General features: G+C 63.5%; 24 non-coding genes across 24 annotated transcripts; all 24 read right to left on the bottom strand.

Moving 5' to 3' along the window:
- Positions 1–777: 777 nt before the first annotated feature.
- LOC138223800 (U2 spliceosomal RNA) lies at positions 778–968 on the bottom strand. Its single transcript, XR_011182193.1, has one exon. It is a non-coding gene; the product is annotated as a U2 spliceosomal RNA (small nuclear RNA).
- Positions 969–1,782: 814 nt separating this feature from the next.
- Positions 1,783–1,973, bottom strand: LOC138223799 (U2 spliceosomal RNA). The gene has a single exon (XR_011182192.1). It is a non-coding gene; the product is annotated as a U2 spliceosomal RNA (small nuclear RNA).
- An 817-nt stretch (positions 1,974–2,790) lies between these two features.
- Positions 2,791–2,981, bottom strand: LOC138223798 (U2 spliceosomal RNA). Its single transcript, XR_011182191.1, has one exon. It is a non-coding gene; the product is annotated as a U2 spliceosomal RNA (small nuclear RNA).
- Positions 2,982–3,798: 817 nt separating this feature from the next.
- LOC138223797 (U2 spliceosomal RNA) lies at positions 3,799–3,989 on the bottom strand. The gene has a single exon (XR_011182190.1). It is a non-coding gene; the product is annotated as a U2 spliceosomal RNA (small nuclear RNA).
- Positions 3,990–4,808: 819 nt separating this feature from the next.
- Positions 4,809–4,999, bottom strand: LOC138223796 (U2 spliceosomal RNA). Its single transcript, XR_011182189.1, has one exon. It is a non-coding gene; the product is annotated as a U2 spliceosomal RNA (small nuclear RNA).
- An 817-nt stretch (positions 5,000–5,816) lies between these two features.
- LOC138223795 (U2 spliceosomal RNA) lies at positions 5,817–6,007 on the bottom strand. Its single transcript, XR_011182188.1, has one exon. It is a non-coding gene; the product is annotated as a U2 spliceosomal RNA (small nuclear RNA).
- An 817-nt stretch (positions 6,008–6,824) lies between these two features.
- LOC138223794 (U2 spliceosomal RNA) lies at positions 6,825–7,015 on the bottom strand. The gene has a single exon (XR_011182187.1). It is a non-coding gene; the product is annotated as a U2 spliceosomal RNA (small nuclear RNA).
- Positions 7,016–7,834: 819 nt separating this feature from the next.
- Positions 7,835–8,025, bottom strand: LOC138223793 (U2 spliceosomal RNA). Its single transcript, XR_011182186.1, has one exon. It is a non-coding gene; the product is annotated as a U2 spliceosomal RNA (small nuclear RNA).
- An 817-nt stretch (positions 8,026–8,842) lies between these two features.
- On the bottom strand, positions 8,843–9,033 carry LOC138223792 (U2 spliceosomal RNA). The gene has a single exon (XR_011182185.1). It is a non-coding gene; the product is annotated as a U2 spliceosomal RNA (small nuclear RNA).
- Positions 9,034–9,850: 817 nt separating this feature from the next.
- Positions 9,851–10,041, bottom strand: LOC138223791 (U2 spliceosomal RNA). The gene has a single exon (XR_011182184.1). It is a non-coding gene; the product is annotated as a U2 spliceosomal RNA (small nuclear RNA).
- An 817-nt stretch (positions 10,042–10,858) lies between these two features.
- On the bottom strand, positions 10,859–11,049 carry LOC138223790 (U2 spliceosomal RNA). Its single transcript, XR_011182183.1, has one exon. It is a non-coding gene; the product is annotated as a U2 spliceosomal RNA (small nuclear RNA).
- An 818-nt stretch (positions 11,050–11,867) lies between these two features.
- Positions 11,868–12,058, bottom strand: LOC138223789 (U2 spliceosomal RNA). The gene has a single exon (XR_011182182.1). It is a non-coding gene; the product is annotated as a U2 spliceosomal RNA (small nuclear RNA).
- An 812-nt stretch (positions 12,059–12,870) lies between these two features.
- LOC138223536 (U2 spliceosomal RNA) lies at positions 12,871–13,061 on the bottom strand. Its single transcript, XR_011181928.1, has one exon. It is a non-coding gene; the product is annotated as a U2 spliceosomal RNA (small nuclear RNA).
- An 819-nt stretch (positions 13,062–13,880) lies between these two features.
- Positions 13,881–14,071, bottom strand: LOC138223788 (U2 spliceosomal RNA). Its single transcript, XR_011182181.1, has one exon. It is a non-coding gene; the product is annotated as a U2 spliceosomal RNA (small nuclear RNA).
- An 817-nt stretch (positions 14,072–14,888) lies between these two features.
- On the bottom strand, positions 14,889–15,079 carry LOC138223787 (U2 spliceosomal RNA). The gene has a single exon (XR_011182180.1). It is a non-coding gene; the product is annotated as a U2 spliceosomal RNA (small nuclear RNA).
- Positions 15,080–15,896: 817 nt separating this feature from the next.
- LOC138223786 (U2 spliceosomal RNA) lies at positions 15,897–16,087 on the bottom strand. Its single transcript, XR_011182179.1, has one exon. It is a non-coding gene; the product is annotated as a U2 spliceosomal RNA (small nuclear RNA).
- An 819-nt stretch (positions 16,088–16,906) lies between these two features.
- On the bottom strand, positions 16,907–17,097 carry LOC138223785 (U2 spliceosomal RNA). The gene has a single exon (XR_011182178.1). It is a non-coding gene; the product is annotated as a U2 spliceosomal RNA (small nuclear RNA).
- An 817-nt stretch (positions 17,098–17,914) lies between these two features.
- On the bottom strand, positions 17,915–18,105 carry LOC138223784 (U2 spliceosomal RNA). The gene has a single exon (XR_011182177.1). It is a non-coding gene; the product is annotated as a U2 spliceosomal RNA (small nuclear RNA).
- Positions 18,106–18,926: 821 nt separating this feature from the next.
- On the bottom strand, positions 18,927–19,117 carry LOC138223783 (U2 spliceosomal RNA). Its single transcript, XR_011182176.1, has one exon. It is a non-coding gene; the product is annotated as a U2 spliceosomal RNA (small nuclear RNA).
- An 817-nt stretch (positions 19,118–19,934) lies between these two features.
- On the bottom strand, positions 19,935–20,125 carry LOC138223782 (U2 spliceosomal RNA). Its single transcript, XR_011182175.1, has one exon. It is a non-coding gene; the product is annotated as a U2 spliceosomal RNA (small nuclear RNA).
- An 819-nt stretch (positions 20,126–20,944) lies between these two features.
- LOC138223781 (U2 spliceosomal RNA) lies at positions 20,945–21,135 on the bottom strand. Its single transcript, XR_011182174.1, has one exon. It is a non-coding gene; the product is annotated as a U2 spliceosomal RNA (small nuclear RNA).
- Positions 21,136–21,952: 817 nt separating this feature from the next.
- LOC138223780 (U2 spliceosomal RNA) lies at positions 21,953–22,143 on the bottom strand. Its single transcript, XR_011182173.1, has one exon. It is a non-coding gene; the product is annotated as a U2 spliceosomal RNA (small nuclear RNA).
- An 818-nt stretch (positions 22,144–22,961) lies between these two features.
- On the bottom strand, positions 22,962–23,152 carry LOC138223779 (U2 spliceosomal RNA). Its single transcript, XR_011182172.1, has one exon. It is a non-coding gene; the product is annotated as a U2 spliceosomal RNA (small nuclear RNA).
- An 819-nt stretch (positions 23,153–23,971) lies between these two features.
- On the bottom strand, positions 23,972–24,162 carry LOC138223778 (U2 spliceosomal RNA). The gene has a single exon (XR_011182171.1). It is a non-coding gene; the product is annotated as a U2 spliceosomal RNA (small nuclear RNA).
- Between the last annotated feature and the right edge of the window lie 633 nt (positions 24,163–24,795).

Raw genomic sequence — 24,795 nt, 5'->3', positions numbered from 1 at the left:
CGCGCAGCGGCGCAGGCCGACGCCTCGGGAGCCCGGTCCGCACGCGGCTGCCGGCCGCCCGGACTCCGCTCTCCCCCTCTCTTGCCTGCCTGCTTGCTCGCCTGCCTGCCCGCCAGTCCCGGGCGGGGGCCCTGCTCTTGGATCTCCTGTCAACGGCCCGACAACGACCGCAGCCGCAGGGGGGCGCCAGCCGGCCGGCCTCCTTAGCTTAGGCCCCTCCCACCAGCAGCAGCTGTGCCGAGCGAGCTGCAAGCGAAAGCGGACCGTCGGCACCTGCGGGCAGAGGCAAGGGGCAGCGCTCTCTCGGGAGGGACGGGGACACACACACACACAGACGCGCGCGCCTGCCCGCCTGCCGGAAAAAAAGGAAGAAAAGGTGTATATACTAAGTTTTTTGGAGGGAAACCGCCCGGCTGTCGAAAGGGGCCCGCCTGCGAGGACGGGGACACACACACACACACACACACATACACACACACACACACACACACACACAAAAGCCACGCCTGCCTCCCTGGGAAAAGGCTGAAAAAACTAAGTTTTTTGGAGGGAAAACGCACGGGAGCCGAAAAGGGGGCCGGCCTGCTTGCCCAGAGAGTCGAGACGCGGGAAAGTGCACAGAGGGAGCACGGGAACGGAGACGGGGAGGGGGAGGGGGAGAGAGAGACACACAGATGGACGAGAGACGAGACCCGAGAAGAAGGAGCTCCAGTCCACCTCGCTTGCTTGCTTGCTTGCTTGCTTGCTAGCTACGTCTGTCTTTTCACCGCTGAGAGAAGGTGGTGCACCGCTCCCGGAGGCGCTGCAATACCGGGCCGATGCGTGGAGAGGACGGAGCAAGCTCCTGATCCAGCTCCCTGTTCCAAAAATCCGTTTAATATGTGGTCCCCCGATGGGGGACGTATCAGATATTAAACTGATAAGAACAGATACTACACTTGATCTTAGCCAAAAGGCCGAGAAGCGATGCCCGACGCCGGCCTTGGGCGGGCGCGCGGGCGTCCGGCTGGCGCGCAGCGGCGCAGGCCGACGCCTCGGGAGCCCGGTCCGCACGCGGCTGCCGGCCGCCCGGACTCCGCTCTCCCCCTCTCTTGCCTGCCTGCTTGCTCGCCTGCCTGCCCGCCAGTCCCGGGCGGGGGCCCTGCTCTTGGATCTCCTGTCAACGGCCCGACAACGACCGCAGCCGCAGGGGGGCGCCAGCCGGCCGGCCTCCTTAGCTTAGGCCCCTCCCACCAGCAGCAGCTGTGCCGAGCGAGCTGCAAGCGAAAGCGGACCGTCGGCACCTGCGGGCAGAGGCAAGGGGCAGCGCTCTCTCGGGAGGGACGGGGACACACACACACACAGACGCGCGCGCCTGCCCGCCTGCCGGAAAAAAAGGAAGAAAAGGTGTATATACTAAGTTTTTTGGAGGGAAACCGCCCGGCTGTCGAAAGGGGCCCGCCTGCGAGGACGGGGACACACACACACACACACATACACACACACACACACACACACACACAAAGCCACGCCTGCCTCCCTGGGAAAAGGCTGAAAAAACTAAGTTTTTTGGAGGGAAAACGCACGGGAGCCGAAAAGGGGGCCGGCCTGCTTGCCCAGAGAGTCGAGACGCGGGAAAGTGCACAGAGGGAGCACGGGAACGGAGACGGGGAGGGGGAGGGGGAGAGAGAGACACACAGATGGACGAGAGACGAGACCCGAGAAGAAGGAGCTCCAGTCCACCTCGCTTGCTTGCTTGCTTGCTTGCTTGCTAGCTACGTCTGTCTTTTCACCGCTGAGAGAAGGTGGTGCACCGCTCCCGGAGGCGCTGCAATACCGGGCCGATGCGTGGAGAGGACGGAGCAAGCTCCTGATCCAGCTCCCTGTTCCAAAAATCCGTTTAATATGTGGTCCCCCGATGGGGGACGTATCAGATATTAAACTGATAAGAACAGATACTACACTTGATCTTAGCCAAAAGGCCGAGAAGCGATGCCCGACGCCGGCCTTGGGCGGGCGCGCGGGCGTCCGGCTGGCGCGCAGCGGCGCAGGCCGACGCCTCGGGAGCCCGGTCCGCACGCGGCTGCCGGCCGCCCGGACTCCGCTCTCCCCCTCTCTTGCCTGCCTGCTTGCTCGCCTGCCTGCCCGCCAGTCCCGGGCGGGGGCCCTGCTCTTGGATCTCCTGTCAACGGCCCGACAACGACCGCAGCCGCAGGGGGGCGCCAGCCGGCCGGCCTCCTTAGCTTAGGCCCCTCCCACCAGCAGCAGCTGTGCCGAGCGAGCTGCAAGCGAAAGCGGACCGTCGGCACCTGCGGGCAGAGGCAAGGGGCAGCGCTCTCTCGGGAGGGACGGGGACACACACACACACAGACGCGCGCGCCTGCCCGCCTGCCGGAAAAAAAGGAAGAAAAGGTGTATATACTAAGTTTTTTGGAGGGAAACCGCCCGGCTGTCGAAAGGGGCCCGCCTGCGAGGACGGGGACACACACACACACACACACACATACACACACACACACACACACACACAAAAGCCACGCCTGCCTCCCTGGGAAAAGGCTGAAAAAACTAAGTTTTTTGGAGGGAAAACGCACGGGAGCCGAAAAGGGGGCCGGCCTGCTTGCCCAGAGAGTCGAGACGCGGGAAAGTGCACAGAGGGAGCACGGGAACGGAGACGGGGAGGGGGAGGGGGAGAGAGAGACACACAGATGGACGAGAGACGAGACCCGAGAAGAAGGAGCTCCAGTCCACCTCGCTTGCTTGCTTGCTTGCTTGCTTGCTAGCTACGTCTGTCTTTTCACCGCTGAGAGAAGGTGGTGCACCGCTCCCGGAGGCGCTGCAATACCGGGCCGATGCGTGGAGAGGACGGAGCAAGCTCCTGATCCAGCTCCCTGTTCCAAAAATCCGTTTAATATGTGGTCCCCCGATGGGGGACGTATCAGATATTAAACTGATAAGAACAGATACTACACTTGATCTTAGCCAAAAGGCCGAGAAGCGATGCCCGACGCCGGCCTTGGGCGGGCGCGCGGGCGTCCGGCTGGCGCGCAGCGGCGCAGGCCGACGCCTCGGGAGCCCGGTCCGCACGCGGCTGCCGGCCGCCCGGACTCCGCTCTCCCCCTCTCTTGCCTGCCTGCTTGCTCGCCTGCCTGCCCGCCAGTCCCGGGCGGGGGCCCTGCTCTTGGATCTCCTGTCAACGGCCCGACAACGACCGCAGCCGCAGGGGGGCGCCAGCCGGCCGGCCTCCTTAGCTTAGGCCCCTCCCACCAGCAGCAGCTGTGCCGAGCGAGCTGCAAGCGAAAGCGGACCGTCGGCACCTGCGGGCAGAGGCAAGGGGCAGCGCTCTCTCGGGAGGGACGGGGACACACACACACACAGACGCGCGCGCCTGCCCGCCTGCCGGAAAAAAAGGAAGAAAAGGTGTATATACTAAGTTTTTTGGAGGGAAACCGCCCGGCTGTCGAAAGGGGCCCGCCTGCGAGGACGGGGACACACACACACACACACACACACATACACACACACACACACACACACAAAAGCCACGCCTGCCTCCCTGGGAAAAGGCTGAAAAAACTAAGTTTTTTGGAGGGAAAACGCACGGGAGCCGAAAAGGGGGCCGGCCTGCTTGCCCAGAGAGTCGAGACGCGGGAAAGTGCACAGAGGGAGCACGGGAACGGAGACGGGGAGGGGGAGGGGGAGAGAGAGACACACAGATGGACGAGAGACGAGACCCGAGAAGAAGGAGCTCCAGTCCACCTCGCTTGCTTGCTTGCTTGCTTGCTTGCTAGCTACGTCTGTCTTTTCACCGCTGAGAGAAGGTGGTGCACCGCTCCCGGAGGCGCTGCAATACCGGGCCGATGCGTGGAGAGGACGGAGCAAGCTCCTGATCCAGCTCCCTGTTCCAAAAATCCGTTTAATATGTGGTCCCCCGATGGGGGACGTATCAGATATTAAACTGATAAGAACAGATACTACACTTGATCTTAGCCAAAAGGCCGAGAAGCGATGCCCGACGCCGGCCTTGGGCGGGCGCGCGGGCGTCCGGCTGGCGCGCAGCGGCGCAGGCCGACGCCTCGGGAGCCCGGTCCGCACGCGGCTGCCGGCCGCCCGGACTCCGCTCTCCCCCTCTCTTGCCTGCCTGCTTGCTCGCCTGCCTGCCCGCCAGTCCCGGGCGGGGGCCCTGCTCTTGGATCTCCTGTCAACGGCCCGACAACGACCGCAGCCGCAGGGGGGCGCCAGCCGGCCGGCCTCCTTAGCTTAGGCCCCTCCCACCAGCAGCAGCTGTGCCGAGCGAGCTGCAAGCGAAAGCGGACCGTCGGCACCTGCGGGCAGAGGCAAGGGGCAGCGCTCTCTCGGGAGGGACGGGGACACACACACACACAGACGCGCGCGCCTGCCCGCCTGCCGGAAAAAAAGGAAGAAAAGGTGTATATACTAAGTTTTTTGGAGGGAAACCGCCCGGCTGTCGAAAGGGGCCCGCCTGCGAGGACGGGGACACACACACACACACACACACACACATACACACACACACACACACACACAAAAGCCACGCCTGCCTCCCTGGGAAAAGGCTGAAAAAACTAAGTTTTTTGGAGGGAAAACGCACGGGAGCCGAAAAGGGGGCCGGCCTGCTTGCCCAGAGAGTCGAGACGCGGGAAAGTGCACAGAGGGAGCACGGGAACGGAGACGGGGAGGGGGAGGGGGAGAGAGAGACACACAGATGGACGAGAGACGAGACCCGAGAAGAAGGAGCTCCAGTCCACCTCGCTTGCTTGCTTGCTTGCTTGCTTGCTAGCTACGTCTGTCTTTTCACCGCTGAGAGAAGGTGGTGCACCGCTCCCGGAGGCGCTGCAATACCGGGCCGATGCGTGGAGAGGACGGAGCAAGCTCCTGATCCAGCTCCCTGTTCCAAAAATCCGTTTAATATGTGGTCCCCCGATGGGGGACGTATCAGATATTAAACTGATAAGAACAGATACTACACTTGATCTTAGCCAAAAGGCCGAGAAGCGATGCCCGACGCCGGCCTTGGGCGGGCGCGCGGGCGTCCGGCTGGCGCGCAGCGGCGCAGGCCGACGCCTCGGGAGCCCGGTCCGCACGCGGCTGCCGGCCGCCCGGACTCCGCTCTCCCCCTCTCTTGCCTGCCTGCTTGCTCGCCTGCCTGCCCGCCAGTCCCGGGCGGGGGCCCTGCTCTTGGATCTCCTGTCAACGGCCCGACAACGACCGCAGCCGCAGGGGGGCGCCAGCCGGCCGGCCTCCTTAGCTTAGGCCCCTCCCACCAGCAGCAGCTGTGCCGAGCGAGCTGCAAGCGAAAGCGGACCGTCGGCACCTGCGGGCAGAGGCAAGGGGCAGCGCTCTCTCGGGAGGGACGGGGACACACACACACACAGACGCGCGCGCCTGCCCGCCTGCCGGAAAAAAAGGAAGAAAAGGTGTATATACTAAGTTTTTTGGAGGGAAACCGCCCGGCTGTCGAAAGGGGCCCGCCTGCGAGGACGGGGACACACACACACACACACACACATACACACACACACACACACACACACAAAAGCCACGCCTGCCTCCCTGGGAAAAGGCTGAAAAAACTAAGTTTTTTGGAGGGAAAACGCACGGGAGCCGAAAAGGGGGCCGGCCTGCTTGCCCAGAGAGTCGAGACGCGGGAAAGTGCACAGAGGGAGCACGGGAACGGAGACGGGGAGGGGGAGGGGGAGAGAGAGACACACAGATGGACGAGAGACGAGACCCGAGAAGAAGGAGCTCCAGTCCACCTCGCTTGCTTGCTTGCTTGCTTGCTTGCTAGCTACGTCTGTCTTTTCACCGCTGAGAGAAGGTGGTGCACCGCTCCCGGAGGCGCTGCAATACCGGGCCGATGCGTGGAGAGGACGGAGCAAGCTCCTGATCCAGCTCCCTGTTCCAAAAATCCGTTTAATATGTGGTCCCCCGATGGGGGACGTATCAGATATTAAACTGATAAGAACAGATACTACACTTGATCTTAGCCAAAAGGCCGAGAAGCGATGCCCGACGCCGGCCTTGGGCGGGCGCGCGGGCGTCCGGCTGGCGCGCAGCGGCGCAGGCCGACGCCTCGGGAGCCCGGTCCGCACGCGGCTGCCGGCCGCCCGGACTCCGCTCTCCCCCTCTCTTGCCTGCCTGCTTGCTCGCCTGCCTGCCCGCCAGTCCCGGGCGGGGGCCCTGCTCTTGGATCTCCTGTCAACGGCCCGACAACGACCGCAGCCGCAGGGGGGCGCCAGCCGGCCGGCCTCCTTAGCTTAGGCCCCTCCCACCAGCAGCAGCTGTGCCGAGCGAGCTGCAAGCGAAAGCGGACCGTCGGCACCTGCGGGCAGAGGCAAGGGGCAGCGCTCTCTCGGGAGGGACGGGGACACACACACACACAGACGCGCGCGCCTGCCCGCCTGCCGGAAAAAAAGGAAGAAAAGGTGTATATACTAAGTTTTTTGGAGGGAAACCGCCCGGCTGTCGAAAGGGGCCCGCCTGCGAGGACGGGGACACACACACACACACACACATACACACACACACACACACACACACACAAAAGCCACGCCTGCCTCCCTGGGAAAAGGCTGAAAAAACTAAGTTTTTTGGAGGGAAAACGCACGGGAGCCGAAAAGGGGGCCGGCCTGCTTGCCCAGAGAGTCGAGACGCGGGAAAGTGCACAGAGGGAGCACGGGAACGGAGACGGGGAGGGGGAGGGGGAGAGAGAGACACACAGATGGACGAGAGACGAGACCCGAGAAGAAGGAGCTCCAGTCCACCTCGCTTGCTTGCTTGCTTGCTTGCTTGCTAGCTACGTCTGTCTTTTCACCGCTGAGAGAAGGTGGTGCACCGCTCCCGGAGGCGCTGCAATACCGGGCCGATGCGTGGAGAGGACGGAGCAAGCTCCTGATCCAGCTCCCTGTTCCAAAAATCCGTTTAATATGTGGTCCCCCGATGGGGGACGTATCAGATATTAAACTGATAAGAACAGATACTACACTTGATCTTAGCCAAAAGGCCGAGAAGCGATGCCCGACGCCGGCCTTGGGCGGGCGCGCGGGCGTCCGGCTGGCGCGCAGCGGCGCAGGCCGACGCCTCGGGAGCCCGGTCCGCACGCGGCTGCCGGCCGCCCGGACTCCGCTCTCCCCCTCTCTTGCCTGCCTGCTTGCTCGCCTGCCTGCCCGCCAGTCCCGGGCGGGGGCCCTGCTCTTGGATCTCCTGTCAACGGCCCGACAACGACCGCAGCCGCAGGGGGGCGCCAGCCGGCCGGCCTCCTTAGCTTAGGCCCCTCCCACCAGCAGCAGCTGTGCCGAGCGAGCTGCAAGCGAAAGCGGACCGTCGGCACCTGCGGGCAGAGGCAAGGGGCAGCGCTCTCTCGGGAGGGACGGGGACACACACACACACAGACGCGCGCGCCTGCCCGCCTGCCGGAAAAAAAGGAAGAAAAGGTGTATATACTAAGTTTTTTGGAGGGAAACCGCCCGGCTGTCGAAAGGGGCCCGCCTGCGAGGACGGGGACACACACACACACACACACACACACATACACACACACACACACACACACAAAAGCCACGCCTGCCTCCCTGGGAAAAGGCTGAAAAAACTAAGTTTTTTGGAGGGAAAACGCACGGGAGCCGAAAAGGGGGCCGGCCTGCTTGCCCAGAGAGTCGAGACGCGGGAAAGTGCACAGAGGGAGCACGGGAACGGAGACGGGGAGGGGGAGGGGGAGAGAGAGACACACAGATGGACGAGAGACGAGACCCGAGAAGAAGGAGCTCCAGTCCACCTCGCTTGCTTGCTTGCTTGCTTGCTTGCTAGCTACGTCTGTCTTTTCACCGCTGAGAGAAGGTGGTGCACCGCTCCCGGAGGCGCTGCAATACCGGGCCGATGCGTGGAGAGGACGGAGCAAGCTCCTGATCCAGCTCCCTGTTCCAAAAATCCGTTTAATATGTGGTCCCCCGATGGGGGACGTATCAGATATTAAACTGATAAGAACAGATACTACACTTGATCTTAGCCAAAAGGCCGAGAAGCGATGCCCGACGCCGGCCTTGGGCGGGCGCGCGGGCGTCCGGCTGGCGCGCAGCGGCGCAGGCCGACGCCTCGGGAGCCCGGTCCGCACGCGGCTGCCGGCCGCCCGGACTCCGCTCTCCCCCTCTCTTGCCTGCCTGCTTGCTCGCCTGCCTGCCCGCCAGTCCCGGGCGGGGGCCCTGCTCTTGGATCTCCTGTCAACGGCCCGACAACGACCGCAGCCGCAGGGGGGCGCCAGCCGGCCGGCCTCCTTAGCTTAGGCCCCTCCCACCAGCAGCAGCTGTGCCGAGCGAGCTGCAAGCGAAAGCGGACCGTCGGCACCTGCGGGCAGAGGCAAGGGGCAGCGCTCTCTCGGGAGGGACGGGGACACACACACACACAGACGCGCGCGCCTGCCCGCCTGCCGGAAAAAAAGGAAGAAAAGGTGTATATACTAAGTTTTTTGGAGGGAAACCGCCCGGCTGTCGAAAGGGGCCCGCCTGCGAGGACGGGGACACACACACACACACACACACATACACACACACACACACACACACACAAAAGCCACGCCTGCCTCCCTGGGAAAAGGCTGAAAAAACTAAGTTTTTTGGAGGGAAAACGCACGGGAGCCGAAAAGGGGGCCGGCCTGCTTGCCCAGAGAGTCGAGACGCGGGAAAGTGCACAGAGGGAGCACGGGAACGGAGACGGGGAGGGGGAGGGGGAGAGAGAGACACACAGATGGACGAGAGACGAGACCCGAGAAGAAGGAGCTCCAGTCCACCTCGCTTGCTTGCTTGCTTGCTTGCTTGCTAGCTACGTCTGTCTTTTCACCGCTGAGAGAAGGTGGTGCACCGCTCCCGGAGGCGCTGCAATACCGGGCCGATGCGTGGAGAGGACGGAGCAAGCTCCTGATCCAGCTCCCTGTTCCAAAAATCCGTTTAATATGTGGTCCCCCGATGGGGGACGTATCAGATATTAAACTGATAAGAACAGATACTACACTTGATCTTAGCCAAAAGGCCGAGAAGCGATGCCCGACGCCGGCCTTGGGCGGGCGCGCGGGCGTCCGGCTGGCGCGCAGCGGCGCAGGCCGACGCCTCGGGAGCCCGGTCCGCACGCGGCTGCCGGCCGCCCGGACTCCGCTCTCCCCCTCTCTTGCCTGCCTGCTTGCTCGCCTGCCTGCCCGCCAGTCCCGGGCGGGGGCCCTGCTCTTGGATCTCCTGTCAACGGCCCGACAACGACCGCAGCCGCAGGGGGGCGCCAGCCGGCCGGCCTCCTTAGCTTAGGCCCCTCCCACCAGCAGCAGCTGTGCCGAGCGAGCTGCAAGCGAAAGCGGACCGTCGGCACCTGCGGGCAGAGGCAAGGGGCAGCGCTCTCTCGGGAGGGACGGGGACACACACACACACAGACGCGCGCGCCTGCCCGCCTGCCGGAAAAAAAGGAAGAAAAGGTGTATATACTAAGTTTTTTGGAGGGAAACCGCCCGGCTGTCGAAAGGGGCCCGCCTGCGAGGACGGGGACACACACACACACACACACACATACACACACACACACACACACACACAAAAGCCACGCCTGCCTCCCTGGGAAAAGGCTGAAAAAACTAAGTTTTTTGGAGGGAAAACGCACGGGAGCCGAAAAGGGGGCCGGCCTGCTTGCCCAGAGAGTCGAGACGCGGGAAAGTGCACAGAGGGAGCACGGGAACGGAGACGGGGAGGGGGAGGGGGAGAGAGAGACACACAGATGGACGAGAGACGAGACCCGAGAAGAAGGAGCTCCAGTCCACCTCGCTTGCTTGCTTGCTTGCTTGCTTGCTAGCTACGTCTGTCTTTTCACCGCTGAGAGAAGGTGGTGCACCGCTCCCGGAGGCGCTGCAATACCGGGCCGATGCGTGGAGAGGACGGAGCAAGCTCCTGATCCAGCTCCCTGTTCCAAAAATCCGTTTAATATGTGGTCCCCCGATGGGGGACGTATCAGATATTAAACTGATAAGAACAGATACTACACTTGATCTTAGCCAAAAGGCCGAGAAGCGATGCCCGACGCCGGCCTTGGGCGGGCGCGCGGGCGTCCGGCTGGCGCGCAGCGGCGCAGGCCGACGCCTCGGGAGCCCGGTCCGCACGCGGCTGCCGGCCGCCCGGACTCCGCTCTCCCCCTCTCTTGCCTGCCTGCTTGCTCGCCTGCCTGCCCGCCAGTCCCGGGCGGGGGCCCTGCTCTTGGATCTCCTGTCAACGGCCCGACAACGACCGCAGCCGCAGGGGGGCGCCAGCCGGCCGGCCTCCTTAGCTTAGGCCCCTCCCACCAGCAGCAGCTGTGCCGAGCGAGCTGCAAGCGAAAGCGGACCGTCGGCACCTGCGGGCAGAGGCAAGGGGCAGCGCTCTCTCGGGAGGGACGGGGACACACACACACACAGACGCGCGCGCCTGCCCGCCTGCCGGAAAAAAAGGAAGAAAAGGTGTATATACTAAGTTTTTTGGAGGGAAACCGCCCGGCTGTCGAAAGGGGCCCGCCTGCGAGGACGGGGACACACACACACACACACACACATACACACACACACACACACACACACAAAAGCCACGCCTGCCTCCCTGGGAAAAGGCTGAAAAAACTAAGTTTTTTGGAGGGAAAACGCACGGGAGCCGAAAAGGGGGCCGGCCTGCTTGCCCAGAGAGTCGAGACGCGGGAAAGTGCACAGAGGGAGCACGGGAACGGAGACGGGGAGGGGGAGGGGGAGAGAGAGACACACAGATGGACGAGAGACGAGACCCGAGAAGAAGGAGCTCCAGTCCACCTCGCTTGCTTGCTTGCTTGCTTGCTTGCTAGCTACGTCTGTCTTTTCACCGCTGAGAGAAGGTGGTGCACCGCTCCCGGAGGCGCTGCAATACCGGGCCGATGCGTGGAGAGGACGGAGCAAGCTCCTGATCCAGCTCCCTGTTCCAAAAATCCGTTTAATATGTGGTCCCCCGATGGGGGACGTATCAGATATTAAACTGATAAGAACAGATACTACACTTGATCTTAGCCAAAAGGCCGAGAAGCGATGCCCGACGCCGGCCTTGGGCGGGCGCGCGGGCGTCCGGCTGGCGCGCAGCGGCGCAGGCCGACGCCTCGGGAGCCCGGTCCGCACGCGGCTGCCGGCCGCCCGGACTCCGCTCTCCCCCTCTCTTGCCTGCCTGCTTGCTCGCCTGCCTGCCCGCCAGTCCCGGGCGGGGGCCCTGCTCTTGGATCTCCTGTCAACGGCCCGACAACGACCGCAGCCGCAGGGGGGCGCCAGCCGGCCGGCCTCCTTAGCTTAGGCCCCTCCCACCAGCAGCAGCTGTGCCGAGCGAGCTGCAAGCGAAAGCGGACCGTCGGCACCTGCGGGCAGAGGCAAGGGGCAGCGCTCTCTCGGGAGGGACGGGGACACACACACACACAGACGCGCGCGCCTGCCCGCCTGCCGGAAAAAAAGGAAGAAAAGGTGTATATACTAAGTTTTTTGGAGGGAAACCGCCCGGCTGTCGAAAGGGGCCCGCCTGCGAGGACGGGGACACACACACACACACACACACACATACACACACACACACACACACACACAAAGCCACGCCTGCCTCCCTGGGAAAAGGCTGAAAAAACTAAGTTTTTTGGAGGGAAAACGCACGGGAGCCGAAAAGGGGGCCGGCCTGCTTGCCCAGAGAGTCGAGACGCGGGAAAGTGCACAGAGGGAGCACGGGAACGGAGACGGGGAGGGGGAGGGGGAGAGAGAGACACACAGATGGACGAGAGACGAGACCCGAGAAGAAGGAGCTCCAGTCCACCTCGCTTGCTTGCTTGCTTGCTTGCTTGCTAGCTACGTCTGTCTTTTCACCGCTGAGAGAAGGTGGTGCACCGCTCCCGGAGGCGCTGCAATACCGGGCCGATGCGTGGAGAGGACGGAGCAAGCTCCTGATCCAGCTCCCTGTTCCAAAAATCCGTTTAATATGTGGTCCCCCGATGGGGGACGTATCAGATATTAAACTGATAAGAACAGATACTACACTTGATCTTAGCCAAAAGGCCGAGAAGCGATGCCCGACGCCGGCCTTGGGCGGGCGCGCGGGCGTCCGGCTGGCGCGCAGCGGCGCAGGCCGACGCCTCGGGAGCCCGGTCCGCACGCGGCTGCCGGCCGCCCGGACTCCGCTCTCCCCCTCTCTTGCCTGCCTGCTTGCTCGCCTGCCTGCCCGCCAGTCCCGGGCGGGGGCCCTGCTCTTGGATCTCCTGTCAACGGCCCGACAACGACCGCAGCCGCAGGGGGGCGCCAGCCGGCCGGCCTCCTTAGCTTAGGCCCCTCCCACCAGCAGCAGCTGTGCCGAGCGAGCTGCAAGCGAAAGCGGACCGTCGGCACCTGCGGGCAGAGGCAAGGGGCAGCGCTCTCTCGGGAGGGACGGGGACACACACACACACAGACGCGCGCGCCTGCCCGCCTGCCGGAAAAAAAGGAAGAAAAGGTGTATATACTAAGTTTTTTGGAGGGAAACCGCCCGGCTGTCGAAAGGGGCCCGCCTGCGAGGACGGGGACACACACACACACACACACACATACACACACACACACACACACACACACAAAGCCACGCCTGCCTCCCTGGGAAAAGGCTGAAAAAACTAAGTTTTTTGGAGGGAAAACGCACGGGAGCCGAAAAGGGGGCCGGCCTGCTTGCCCAGAGAGTCGAGACGCGGGAAAGTGCACAGAGGGAGCACGGGAACGGAGACGGGGAGGGGGAGGGGGAGAGAGAGACACACAGATGGACGAGAGACGAGACCCGAGAAGAAGGAGCTCCAGTCCACCTCGCTTGCTTGCTTGCTTGCTTGCTTGCTAGCTACGTCTGTCTTTTCACCGCTGAGAGGTGCACCGCTCCCGGAGGCGCTGCAATACCGGGCCGATGCGTGGAGAGGACGGAGCAAGCTCCTGATCCAGCTCCCTGTTCCAAAAATCCGTTTAATATGTGGTCCCCCGATGGGGGACGTATCAGATATTAAACTGATAAGAACAGATACTACACTTGATCTTAGCCAAAAGGCCGAGAAGCGATGCCCGACGCCGGCCTTGGGCGGGCGCGCGGGCGTCCGGCTGGCGCGCAGCGGCGCAGGCCGACGCCTCGGGAGCCCGGTCCGCACGCGGCTGCCGGCCGCCCGGACTCCGCTCTCCCCCTCTCTTGCCTGCCTGCTTGCTCGCCTGCCTGCCCGCCAGTCCCGGGCGGGGGCCCTGCTCTTGGATCTCCTGTCAACGGCCCGACAACGACCGCAGCCGCAGGGGGGCGCCAGCCGGCCGGCCTCCTTAGCTTAGGCCCCTCCCACCAGCAGCAGCTGTGCCGAGCGAGCTGCAAGCGAAAGCGGACCGTCGGCACCTGCGGGCAGAGGCAAGGGGCAGCGCTCTCTCGGGAGGGACGGGGACACACACACACACAGACGCGCGCGCCTGCCCGCCTGCCGGAAAAAAAGGAAGAAAAGGTGTATATACTAAGTTTTTTGGAGGGAAACCGCCCGGCTGTCGAAAGGGGCCCGCCTGCGAGGACGGGGACACACACACACACACACACACATACACACACACACACACACACACACACAAAAGCCACGCCTGCCTCCCTGGGAAAAGGCTGAAAAAACTAAGTTTTTTGGAGGGAAAACGCACGGGAGCCGAAAAGGGGGCCGGCCTGCTTGCCCAGAGAGTCGAGACGCGGGAAAGTGCACAGAGGGAGCACGGGAACGGAGACGGGGAGGGGGAGGGGGAGAGAGAGACACACAGATGGACGAGAGACGAGACCCGAGAAGAAGGAGCTCCAGTCCACCTCGCTTGCTTGCTTGCTTGCTTGCTTGCTAGCTACGTCTGTCTTTTCACCGCTGAGAGAAGGTGGTGCACCGCTCCCGGAGGCGCTGCAATACCGGGCCGATGCGTGGAGAGGACGGAGCAAGCTCCTGATCCAGCTCCCTGTTCCAAAAATCCGTTTAATATGTGGTCCCCCGATGGGGGACGTATCAGATATTAAACTGATAAGAACAGATACTACACTTGATCTTAGCCAAAAGGCCGAGAAGCGATGCCCGACGCCGGCCTTGGGCGGGCGCGCGGGCGTCCGGCTGGCGCGCAGCGGCGCAGGCCGACGCCTCGGGAGCCCGGTCCGCACGCGGCTGCCGGCCGCCCGGACTCCGCTCTCCCCCTCTCTTGCCTGCCTGCTTGCTCGCCTGCCTGCCCGCCAGTCCCGGGCGGGGGCCCTGCTCTTGGATCTCCTGTCAACGGCCCGACAACGACCGCAGCCGCAGGGGGGCGCCAGCCGGCCGGCCTCCTTAGCTTAGGCCCCTCCCACCAGCAGCAGCTGTGCCGAGCGAGCTGCAAGCGAAAGCGGACCGTCGGCACCTGCGGGCAGAGGCAAGGGGCAGCGCTCTCTCGGGAGGGACGGGGACACACACACACACAGACGCGCGCGCCTGCCCGCCTGCCGGAAAAAAAGGAAGAAAAGGTGTATATACTAAGTTTTTTGGAGGGAAACCGCCCGGCTGTCGAAAGGGGCCCGCCTGCGAGGACGGGGACACACACACACACACACACACACATACACACACACACACACACACACAAAAGCCACGCCTGCCTCCCTGGGAAAAGGCTGAAAAAACTAAGTTTTTTGGAGGGAAAACGCACGGGAGCCGAAAAGGGGGCCGGCCTGCTTGCCCAGAGAGTCGAGACGCGGGAAAGTGCACAGAGGGAGCACGGGAACGGAGACGGGGAGGGGGAGGGGGAGAGAGAGACACACAGATGGACGAGAGACGAGACCCGAGAAGAAGGAGCTCCAGTCCACCTCGCTTGCTTGCTTGCTTGCTTGCTTGCTAGCTACGTCTGTCTTTTCACCGCTGAGAGAAGGTGGTGCACCGCTCCCGGAGGCGCTGCAATACCGGGCCGATGCGTGGAGAGGACGGAGCAAGCTCCTGATCCAGCTCCCTGTTCCAAAAATCCGTTTAATATGTGGTCCCCCGATGGGGGACGTATCAGATATTAAACTGATAAGAACAGATACTACACTTGATCTTAGCCAAAAGGCCGAGAAGCGATGCCCGACGCCGGCCTTGGGCGGGCGCGCGGGCGTCCGGCTGGCGCGCAGCGGCGCAGGCCGACGCCTCGGGAGCCCGGTCCGCACGCGGCTGCCGGCCGCCCGGACTCCGCTCTCCCCCTCTCTTGCCTGCCTGCTTGCTCGCCTGCCTGCCCGCCAGTCCCGGGCGGGGGCCCTGCTCTTGGATCTCCTGTCAACGGCCCGACAACGACCGCAGCCGCAGGGGGGCGCCAGCCGGCCGGCCTCCTTAGCTTAGGCCCCTCCCACCAGCAGCAGCTGTGCCGAGCGAGCTGCAAGCGAAAGCGGACCGTCGGCACCTGCGGGCAGAGGCAAGGGGCAGCGCTCTCTCGGGAGGGACGGGGACACACACACACACAGACGCGCGCGCCTGCCCGCCTGCCGGAAAAAAAGGAAGAAAAGGTGTATATACTAAGTTTTTTGGAGGGAAACCGCCCGGCTGTCGAAAGGGGCCCGCCTGCGAGGACGGGGACACACACACACACACACACACATACACACACACACACACACACACACAAAAGCCACGCCTGCCTCCCTGGGAAAAGGCTGAAAAAACTAAGTTTTTTGGAGGGAAAACGCACGGGAGCCGAAAAGGGGGCCGGCCTGCTTGCCCAGAGAGTCGAGACGCGGGAAAGTGCACAGAGGGAGCACGGGAACGGAGACGGGGAGGGGGAGGGGGAGAGAGAGACACACAGATGGACGAGAGACGAGACCCGAGAAGAAGGAGCTCCAGTCCACCTCGCTTGCTTGCTTGCTTGCTTGCTTGCTAGCTACGTCTGTCTTTTCACCGCTGAGAGAAGGTGGTGCACCGCTCCCGGAGGCGCTGCAATACCGGGCCGATGCGTGGAGAGGACGGAGCAAGCTCCTGATCCAGCTCCCTGTTCCAAAAATCCGTTTAATATGTGGTCCCCCGATGGGGGACGTATCAGATATTAAACTGATAAGAACAGATACTACACTTGATCTTAGCCAAAAGGCCGAGAAGCGATGCCCGACGCCGGCCTTGGGCGGGCGCGCGGGCGTCCGGCTGGCGCGCAGCGGCGCAGGCCGACGCCTCGGGAGCCCGGTCCGCACGCGGCTGCCGGCCGCCCGGACTCCGCTCTCCCCCTCTCTTGCCTGCCTGCTTGCTCGCCTGCCTGCCCGCCAGTCCCGGGCGGGGGCCCTGCTCTTGGATCTCCTGTCAACGGCCCGACAACGACCGCAGCCGCAGGGGGGCGCCAGCCGGCCGGCCTCCTTAGCTTAGGCCCCTCCCACCAGCAGCAGCTGTGCCGAGCGAGCTGCAAGCGAAAGCGGACCGTCGGCACCTGCGGGCAGAGGCAAGGGGCAGCGCTCTCTCGGGAGGGACGGGGACACACACACACACAGACGCGCGCGCCTGCCCGCCTGCCGGAAAAAAAGGAAGAAAAGGTGTATATACTAAGTTTTTTGGAGGGAAACCGCCCGGCTGTCGAAAGGGGCCCGCCTGCGAGGACGGGGACACACACACACACACACACACATACACACACACACACACACACACACACAAAAGCCACGCCTGCCTCCCTGGGAAAAGGCTGAAAAAACTAAGTTTTTTGGAGGGAAAACGCACGGGAGCCGAAAAGGGGGCCGGCCTGCTTGCCCAGAGAGTCGAGACGCGGGAAAGTGCACAGAGGGAGCACGGGAACGGAGACGGGGAGGGGGAGGGGGAGAGAGAGACACACAGATGGACGAGAGACGAGACCCGAGAAGAAGGAGCTCCAGTCCACCTCGCTTGCTTGCTTGCTTGCTTGCTTGCTAGCTACGTCTGTCTTTTCACCGCTGAGAGAAGGTGGTGCACCGCTCCCGGAGGCGCTGCAATACCGGGCCGATGCGTGGAGAGGACGGAGCAAGCTCCTGATCCAGCTCCCTGTTCCAAAAATCCGTTTAATATGTGGTCCCCCGATGGGGGACGTATCAGATATTAAACTGATAAGAACAGATACTACACTTGATCTTAGCCAAAAGGCCGAGAAGCGATGCCCGACGCCGGCCTTGGGCGGGCGCGCGGGCGTCCGGCTGGCGCGCAGCGGCGCAGGCCGACGCCTCGGGAGCCCGGTCCGCACGCGGCTGCCGGCCGCCCGGACTCCGCTCTCCCCCTCTCTTGCCTGCCTGCTTGCTCGCCTGCCTGCCCGCCAGTCCCGGGCGGGGGCCCTGCTCTTGGATCTCCTGTCAACGGCCCGACAACGACCGCAGCCGCAGGGGGGCGCCAGCCGGCCGGCCTCCTTAGCTTAGGCCCCTCCCACCAGCAGCAGCTGTGCCGAGCGAGCTGCAAGCGAAAGCGGACCGTCGGCACCTGCGGGCAGAGGCAAGGGGCAGCGCTCTCTCGGGAGGGACGGGGACACACACACACACAGACGCGCGCGCCTGCCCGCCTGCCGGAAAAAAAGGAAGAAAAGGTGTATATACTAAGTTTTTTGGAGGGAAACCGCCCGGCTGTCGAAAGGGGCCCGCCTGCGAGGACGGGGACACACACACACACACACACACACATACACACACACACACACACACACAAAAGCCACGCCTGCCTCCCTGGGAAAAGGCTGAAAAAACTAAGTTTTTTGGAGGGAAAACGCACGGGAGCCGAAAAGGGGGCCGGCCTGCTTGCCCAGAGAGTCGAGACGCGGGAAAGTGCACAGAGGGAGCACGGGAACGGAGACGGGGAGGGGGAGGGGGAGAGAGAGACACACAGATGGACGAGAGACGAGACCCGAGAAGAAGGAGCTCCAGTCCACCTCGCTTGCTTGCTTGCTTGCTTGCTTGCTAGCTACGTCTGTCTTTTCACCGCTGAGAGAAGGTGGTGCACCGCTCCCGGAGGCGCTGCAATACCGGGCCGATGCGTGGAGAGGACGGAGCAAGCTCCTGATCCAGCTCCCTGTTCCAAAAATCCGTTTAATATGTGGTCCCCCGATGGGGGACGTATCAGATATTAAACTGATAAGAACAGATACTACACTTGATCTTAGCCAAAAGGCCGAGAAGCGATGCCCGACGCCGGCCTTGGGCGGGCGCGCGGGCGTCCGGCTGGCGCGCAGCGGCGCAGGCCGACGCCTCGGGAGCCCGGTCCGCACGCGGCTGCCGGCCGCCCGGACTCCGCTCTCCCCCTCTCTTGCCTGCCTGCTTGCTCGCCTGCCTGCCCGCCAGTCCCGGGCGGGGGCCCTGCTCTTGGATCTCCTGTCAACGGCCCGACAACGACCGCAGCCGCAGGGGGGCGCCAGCCGGCCGGCCTCCTTAGCTTAGGCCCCTCCCACCAGCAGCAGCTGTGCCGAGCGAGCTGCAAGCGAAAGCGGACCGTCGGCACCTGCGGGCAGAGGCAAGGGGCAGCGCTCTCTCGGGAGGGACGGGGACACACACACACACAGACGCGCGCGCCTGCCCGCCTGCCGGAAAAAAAGGAAGAAAAGGTGTATATACTAAGTTTTTTGGAGGGAAACCGCCCGGCTGTCGAAAGGGGCCCGCCTGCGAGGACGGGGACACACACACACACACACACACACACACATACACACACACACACACACACACAAAAGCCACGCCTGCCTCCCTGGGAAAAGGCTGAAAAAACTAAGTTTTTTGGAGGGAAAACGCACGGGAGCCGAAAAGGGGGCCGGCCTGCTTGCCCAGAGAGTCGAGACGCGGGAAAGTGCACAGAGGGAGCACGGGAACGGAGACGGGGAGGGGGAGGGGGAGAGAGAGACACACAGATGGACGAGAGACGAGACCCGAGAAGAAGGAGCTCCAGTCCACCTCGCTTGCTTGCTTGCTTGCTTGCTTGCTAGCTACGTCTGTCTTTTCACCGCTGAGAGAAGGTGGTGCACCGCTCCCGGAGGCGCTGCAATACCGGGCCGATGCGTGGAGAGGACGGAGCAAGCTCCTGATCCAGCTCCCTGTTCCAAAAATCCGTTTAATATGTGGTCCCCCGATGGGGGACGTATCAGATATTAAACTGATAAGAACAGATACTACACTTGATCTTAGCCAAAAGGCCGAGAAGCGATGCCCGACGCCGGCCTTGGGCGGGCGCGCGGGCGTCCGGCTGGCGCGCAGCGGCGCAGGCCGACGCCTCGGGAGCCCGGTCCGCACGCGGCTGCCGGCCGCCCGGACTCCGCTCTCCCCCTCTCTTGCCTGCCTGCTTGCTCGCCTGCCTGCCCGCCAGTCCCGGGCGGGGGCCCTGCTCTTGGATCTCCTGTCAACGGCCCGACAACGACCGCAGCCGCAGGGGGGCGCCAGCCGGCCGGCCTCCTTAGCTTAGGCCCCTCCCACCAGCAGCAGCTGTGCCGAGCGAGCTGCAAGCGAAAGCGGACCGTCGGCACCTGCGGGCAGAGGCAAGGGGCAGCGCTCTCTCGGGAGGGACGGGGACACACACACACACAGACGCGCGCGCCTGCCCGCCTGCCGGAAAAAAAGGAAGAAAAGGTGTATATACTAAGTTTTTTGGAGGGAAACCGCCCGGCTGTCGAAAGGGGCCCGCCTGCGAGGACGGGGACACACACACACACACACACACATACACACACACACACACACACACACAAAAGCCACGCCTGCCTCCCTGGGAAAAGGCTGAAAAAACTAAGTTTTTTGGAGGGAAAACGCACGGGAGCCGAAAAGGGGGCCGGCCTGCTTGCCCAGAGAGTCGAGACGCGGGAAAGTGCACAGAGGGAGCACGGGAACGGAGACGGGGAGGGGGAGGGGGAGAGAGAGACACACAGATGGACGAGAGACGAGACCCGAGAAGAAGGAGCTCCAGTCCACCTCGCTTGCTTGCTTGCTTGCTTGCTTGCTAGCTACGTCTGTCTTTTCACCGCTGAGAGAAGGTGGTGCACCGCTCCCGGAGGCGCTGCAATACCGGGCCGATGCGTGGAGAGGACGGAGCAAGCTCCTGATCCAGCTCCCTGTTCCAAAAATCCGTTTAATATGTGGTCCCCCGATGGGGGACGTATCAGATATTAAACTGATAAGAACAGATACTACACTTGATCTTAGCCAAAAGGCCGAGAAGCGATGCCCGACGCCGGCCTTGGGCGGGCGCGCGGGCGTCCGGCTGGCGCGCAGCGGCGCAGGCCGACGCCTCGGGAGCCCGGTCCGCACGCGGCTGCCGGCCGCCCGGACTCCGCTCTCCCCCTCTCTTGCCTGCCTGCTTGCTCGCCTGCCTGCCCGCCAGTCCCGGGCGGGGGCCCTGCTCTTGGATCTCCTGTCAACGGCCCGACAACGACCGCAGCCGCAGGGGGGCGCCAGCCGGCCGGCCTCCTTAGCTTAGGCCCCTCCCACCAGCAGCAGCTGTGCCGAGCGAGCTGCAAGCGAAAGCGGACCGTCGGCACCTGCGGGCAGAGGCAAGGGGCAGCGCTCTCTCGGGAGGGACGGGGACACACACACACACAGACGCGCGCGCCTGCCCGCCTGCCGGAAAAAAAGGAAGAAAAGGTGTATATACTAAGTTTTTTGGAGGGAAACCGCCCGGCTGTCGAAAGGGGCCCGCCTGCGAGGACGGGGACACACACACACACACACACACATACACACACACACACACACACACACACAAAAGCCACGCCTGCCTCCCTGGGAAAAGGCTGAAAAAACTAAGTTTTTTGGAGGGAAAACGCACGGGAGCCGAAAAGGGGGCCGGCCTGCTTGCCCAGAGAGTCGAGACGCGGGAAAGTGCACAGAGGGAGCACGGGAACGGAGACGGGGAGGGGGAGGGGGAGAGAGAGACACACAGATGGACGAGAGACGAGACCCGAGAAGAAGGAGCTCCAGTCCACCTCGCTTGCTTGCTTGCTTGCTTGCTTGCTAGCTACGTCTGTCTTTTCACCGCTGAGAGAAGGTGGTGCACCGCTCCCGGAGGCGCTGCAATACCGGGCCGATGCGTGGAGAGGACGGAGCAAGCTCCTGATCCAGCTCCCTGTTCCAAAAATCCGTTTAATATGTGGTCCCCCGATGGGGGACGTATCAGATATTAAACTGATAAGAACAGATACTACACTTGATCTTAGCCAAAAGGCCGAGAAGCGATGCCCGACGCCGGCCTTGGGCGGGCGCGCGGGCGTCCGGCTGGCGCGCAGCGGCGCAGGCCGACGCCTCGGGAGCCCGGTCCGCACGCGGCTGCCGGCCGCCCGGACTCCGCTCTCCCCCTCTCTTGCCTGCCTGCTTGCTCGCCTGCCTGCCCGCCAGTCCCGGGCGGGGGCCCTGCTCTTGGATCTCCTGTCAACGGCCCGACAACGACCGCAGCCGCAGGGGGGCGCCAGCCGGCCGGCCTCCTTAGCTTAGGCCCCTCCCACCAGCAGCAGCTGTGCCGAGCGAGCTGCAAGCGAAAGCGGACCGTCGGCACCTGCGGGCAGAGGCAAGGGGCAGCGCTCTCTCGGGAGGGACGGGGACACACACACACACAGACGCGCGCGCCTGCCCGCCTGCCGGAAAAAAAGGAAGAAAAGGTGTATATACTAAGTTTTTTGGAGGGAAACCGCCCGGCTGTCGAAAGGGGCCCGCCTGCGAGGACGGGGACACACACACACACACACACACACATACACACACACACACACACACACAAAAGCCACGCCTGCCTCCCTGGGAAAAGGCTGAAAAAACTAAGTTTTTTGGAGGGAAAACGCACGGGAGCCGAAAAGGGGGCCGGCCTGCTTGCCCAGAGAGTCGAGACGCGGGAAAGTGCACAGAGGGAGCACGGGAACGGAGACGGGGAGGGGGAGGGGGAGAGAGAGACACACAGATGGACGAGAGACGAGACCCGAGAAGAAGGAGCTCCAGTCCACCTCGCTTGCTTGCTTGCTTGCTTGCTTGCTAGCTACGTCTGTCTTTTCACCGCTGAGAGAAGGTGGTGCACCGCTCCCGGAGGCGCTGCAATACCGGGCCGATGCGTGGAGAGGACGGAGCAAGCTCCTGATCCAGCTCCCTGTTCCAAAAATCCGTTTAATATGTGGTCCCCCGATGGGGGACGTATCAGATATTAAACTGATAAGAACAGATACTACACTTGATCTTAGCCAAAAGGCCGAGAAGCGATGCCCGACGCCGGCCTTGGGCGGGCGCGCGGGCGTCCGGCTGGCGCGCAGCGGCGCAGGCCGACGCCTCGGGAGCCCGGTCCGCACGCGGCTGCCGGCCGCCCGGACTCCGCTCTCCCCCTCTCTTGCCTGCCTGCTTGCTCGCCTGCCTGCCCGCCAGTCCCGGGCGGGGGCCCTGCTCTTGGATCTCCTGTCAACGGCCCGACAACGACCGCAGCCGCAGGGGGGCGCCAGCCGGCCGGCCTCCTTAGCTTAGGCCCCTCCCACCAGCAGCAGCTGTGCCGAGCGAGCTGCAAGCGAAAGCGGACCGTCGGCACCTGCGGGCAGAGGCAAGGGGCAGCGCTCTCTCGGGAGGGACGGGGACACACACACACACAGACGCGCGCGCCTGCCCGCCTGCCGGAAAAAAAGGAAGAAAAGGTGTATATACTAAGTTTTTTGGAGGGAAACCGCCCGGCTGTCGAAAGGGGCCCGCCTGCGAGGACGGGGACACACACACACACACACACACATACACACACACACACACACACACACACAAAGCCACGCCTGCCTCCCTGGGAAAAGGCTGAAAAAACTAAGTTTTTTGGAGGGAAAACGCACGGGAGCCGAAAAGGGGGCCGGCCTGCTTGCCCAGAGAGTCGAGACGCGGGAAAGTGCACAGAGGGAGCACGGGAACGGAGACGGGGAGGGGGAGGGGGAGAGAGAGACACACAGATGGACGAGAGACGAGACCCGAGAAGAAGGAGCTCCAGTCCACCTCGCTTGCTTGCTTGCTTGCTTGCTTGCTAGCTACGTCTGTCTTTTCACCGCTGAGAGAAGGTGGTGCACCGCTCCCGGAGGCGCTGCAATACCGGGCCGATGCGTGGAGAGGACGGAGCAAGCTCCTGATCCAGCTCCCTGTTCCAAAAATCCGTTTAATATGTGGTCCCCCGATGGGGGACGTATCAGATATTAAACTGATAAGAACAGATACTACACTTGATCTTAGCCAAAAGGCCGAGAAGCGATGCCCGACGCCGGCCTTGGGCGGGCGCGCGGGCGTCCGGCTGGCGCGCAGCGGCGCAGGCCGACGCCTCGGGAGCCCGGTCCGCACGCGGCTGCCGGCCGCCCGGACTCCGCTCTCCCCCTCTCTTGCCTGCCTGCTTGCTCGCCTGCCTGCCCGCCAGTCCCGGGCGGGGGCCCTGCTCTTGGATCTCCTGTCAACGGCCCGACAACGACCGCAGCCGCAGGGGGGCGCCAGCCGGCCGGCCTCCTTAGCTTAGGCCCCTCCCACCAGCAGCAGCTGTGCCGAGCGAGCTGCAAGCGAAAGCGGACCGTCGGCACCTGCGGGCAGAGGCAAGGGGCAGCGCTCTCTCGGGAGGGACGGGGACACACACACACACAGACGCGCGCGCCTGCCCGCCTGCCGGAAAAAAAGGAAGAAAAGGTGTATATACTAAGTTTTTTGGAGGGAAACCGCCCGGCTGTCGAAAGGGGCCCGCCTGCGAGGACGGGGACACACACACACACACACACACATACACACACACACACACACACACACACAAAAGCCACGCCTGCCTCCCTGGGAAAAGGCTGAAAAAACTAAGTTTTTTGGAGGGAAAACGCACGGGAGCCGAAAAGGGGGCCGGCCTGCTTGCCCAGAGAGTCGAGACGCGGGAAAGTGCACAGAGGGAGCACGGGAACGGAGACGGGGAGGGGGAGGGGGAGAGAGAGACACACAGATGGACGAGAGACGAGACCCGAGAAGAAGGAGCTCCAGTCCACCTCGCTTGCTTGCTTGCTTGCTTGCTTGCTAGCTACGTCTGTCTTTTCACCGCTGAGAGAAGGTGGTGCACCGCTCCCGGAGGCGCTGCAATACCGGGCCGATGCGTGGAGAGGACGGAGCAAGCTCCTGATCCAGCTCCCTGTTCCAAAAATCCGTTTAATATGTGGTCCCCCGATGGGGGACGTATCAGATATTAAACTGATAAGAACAGATACTACACTTGATCTTAGCCAAAAGGCCGAGAAGCGATGCCCGACGCCGGCCTTGGGCGGGCGCGCGGGCGTCCGGCTGGCGCGCAGCGGCGCAGGCCGACGCCTCGGGAGCCCGGTCCGCACGCGGCTGCCGGCCGCCCGGACTCCGCTCTCCCCCTCTCTTGCCTGCCTGCTTGCTCGCCTGCCTGCCCGCCAGTCCCGGGCGGGGGCCCTGCTCTTGGATCTCCTGTCAACGGCCCGACAACGACCGCAGCCGCAGGGGGGCGCCAGCCGGCCGGCCTCCTTAGCTTAGGCCCCTCCCACCAGCAGCAGCTGTGCCGAGCGAGCTGCAAGCGAAAGCGGACCGTCGGCACCTGCGGGCAGAGGCAAGGGGCAGCGCTCTCTCGGGAGGGACGGGGACACACACACACACAGACGCGCGCGCCTGCCCGCCTGCCGGAAAAAAAGGAAGAAAAGGTGTATATACTAAGTTTTTTGGAGGGAAACCGCCCGGCTGTCGAAAGGGGCCCGCCTGCGAGGACGGGGACACACACACACACACACACACATACACACACACACACACACACACACAAAAGCCACGCCTGCCTCCCTGGGAAAAGGCTGAAAAAACTAAGTTTTTTGGAGGGAAAACGCACGGGAGCCGAAAAGGGGGCCGGCCTGCTTGCCCA

Source organism: Lepisosteus oculatus, chromosome 16 (genome assembly GCF_040954835.1).
Source record: "Lepisosteus oculatus isolate fLepOcu1 chromosome 16, fLepOcu1.hap2, whole genome shotgun sequence".
Lineage (NCBI taxonomy): Eukaryota > Metazoa > Chordata > Actinopteri > Semionotiformes > Lepisosteidae > Lepisosteus > Lepisosteus oculatus.
This window is presented reverse-complemented; position numbering and strand designations above follow the sequence as displayed.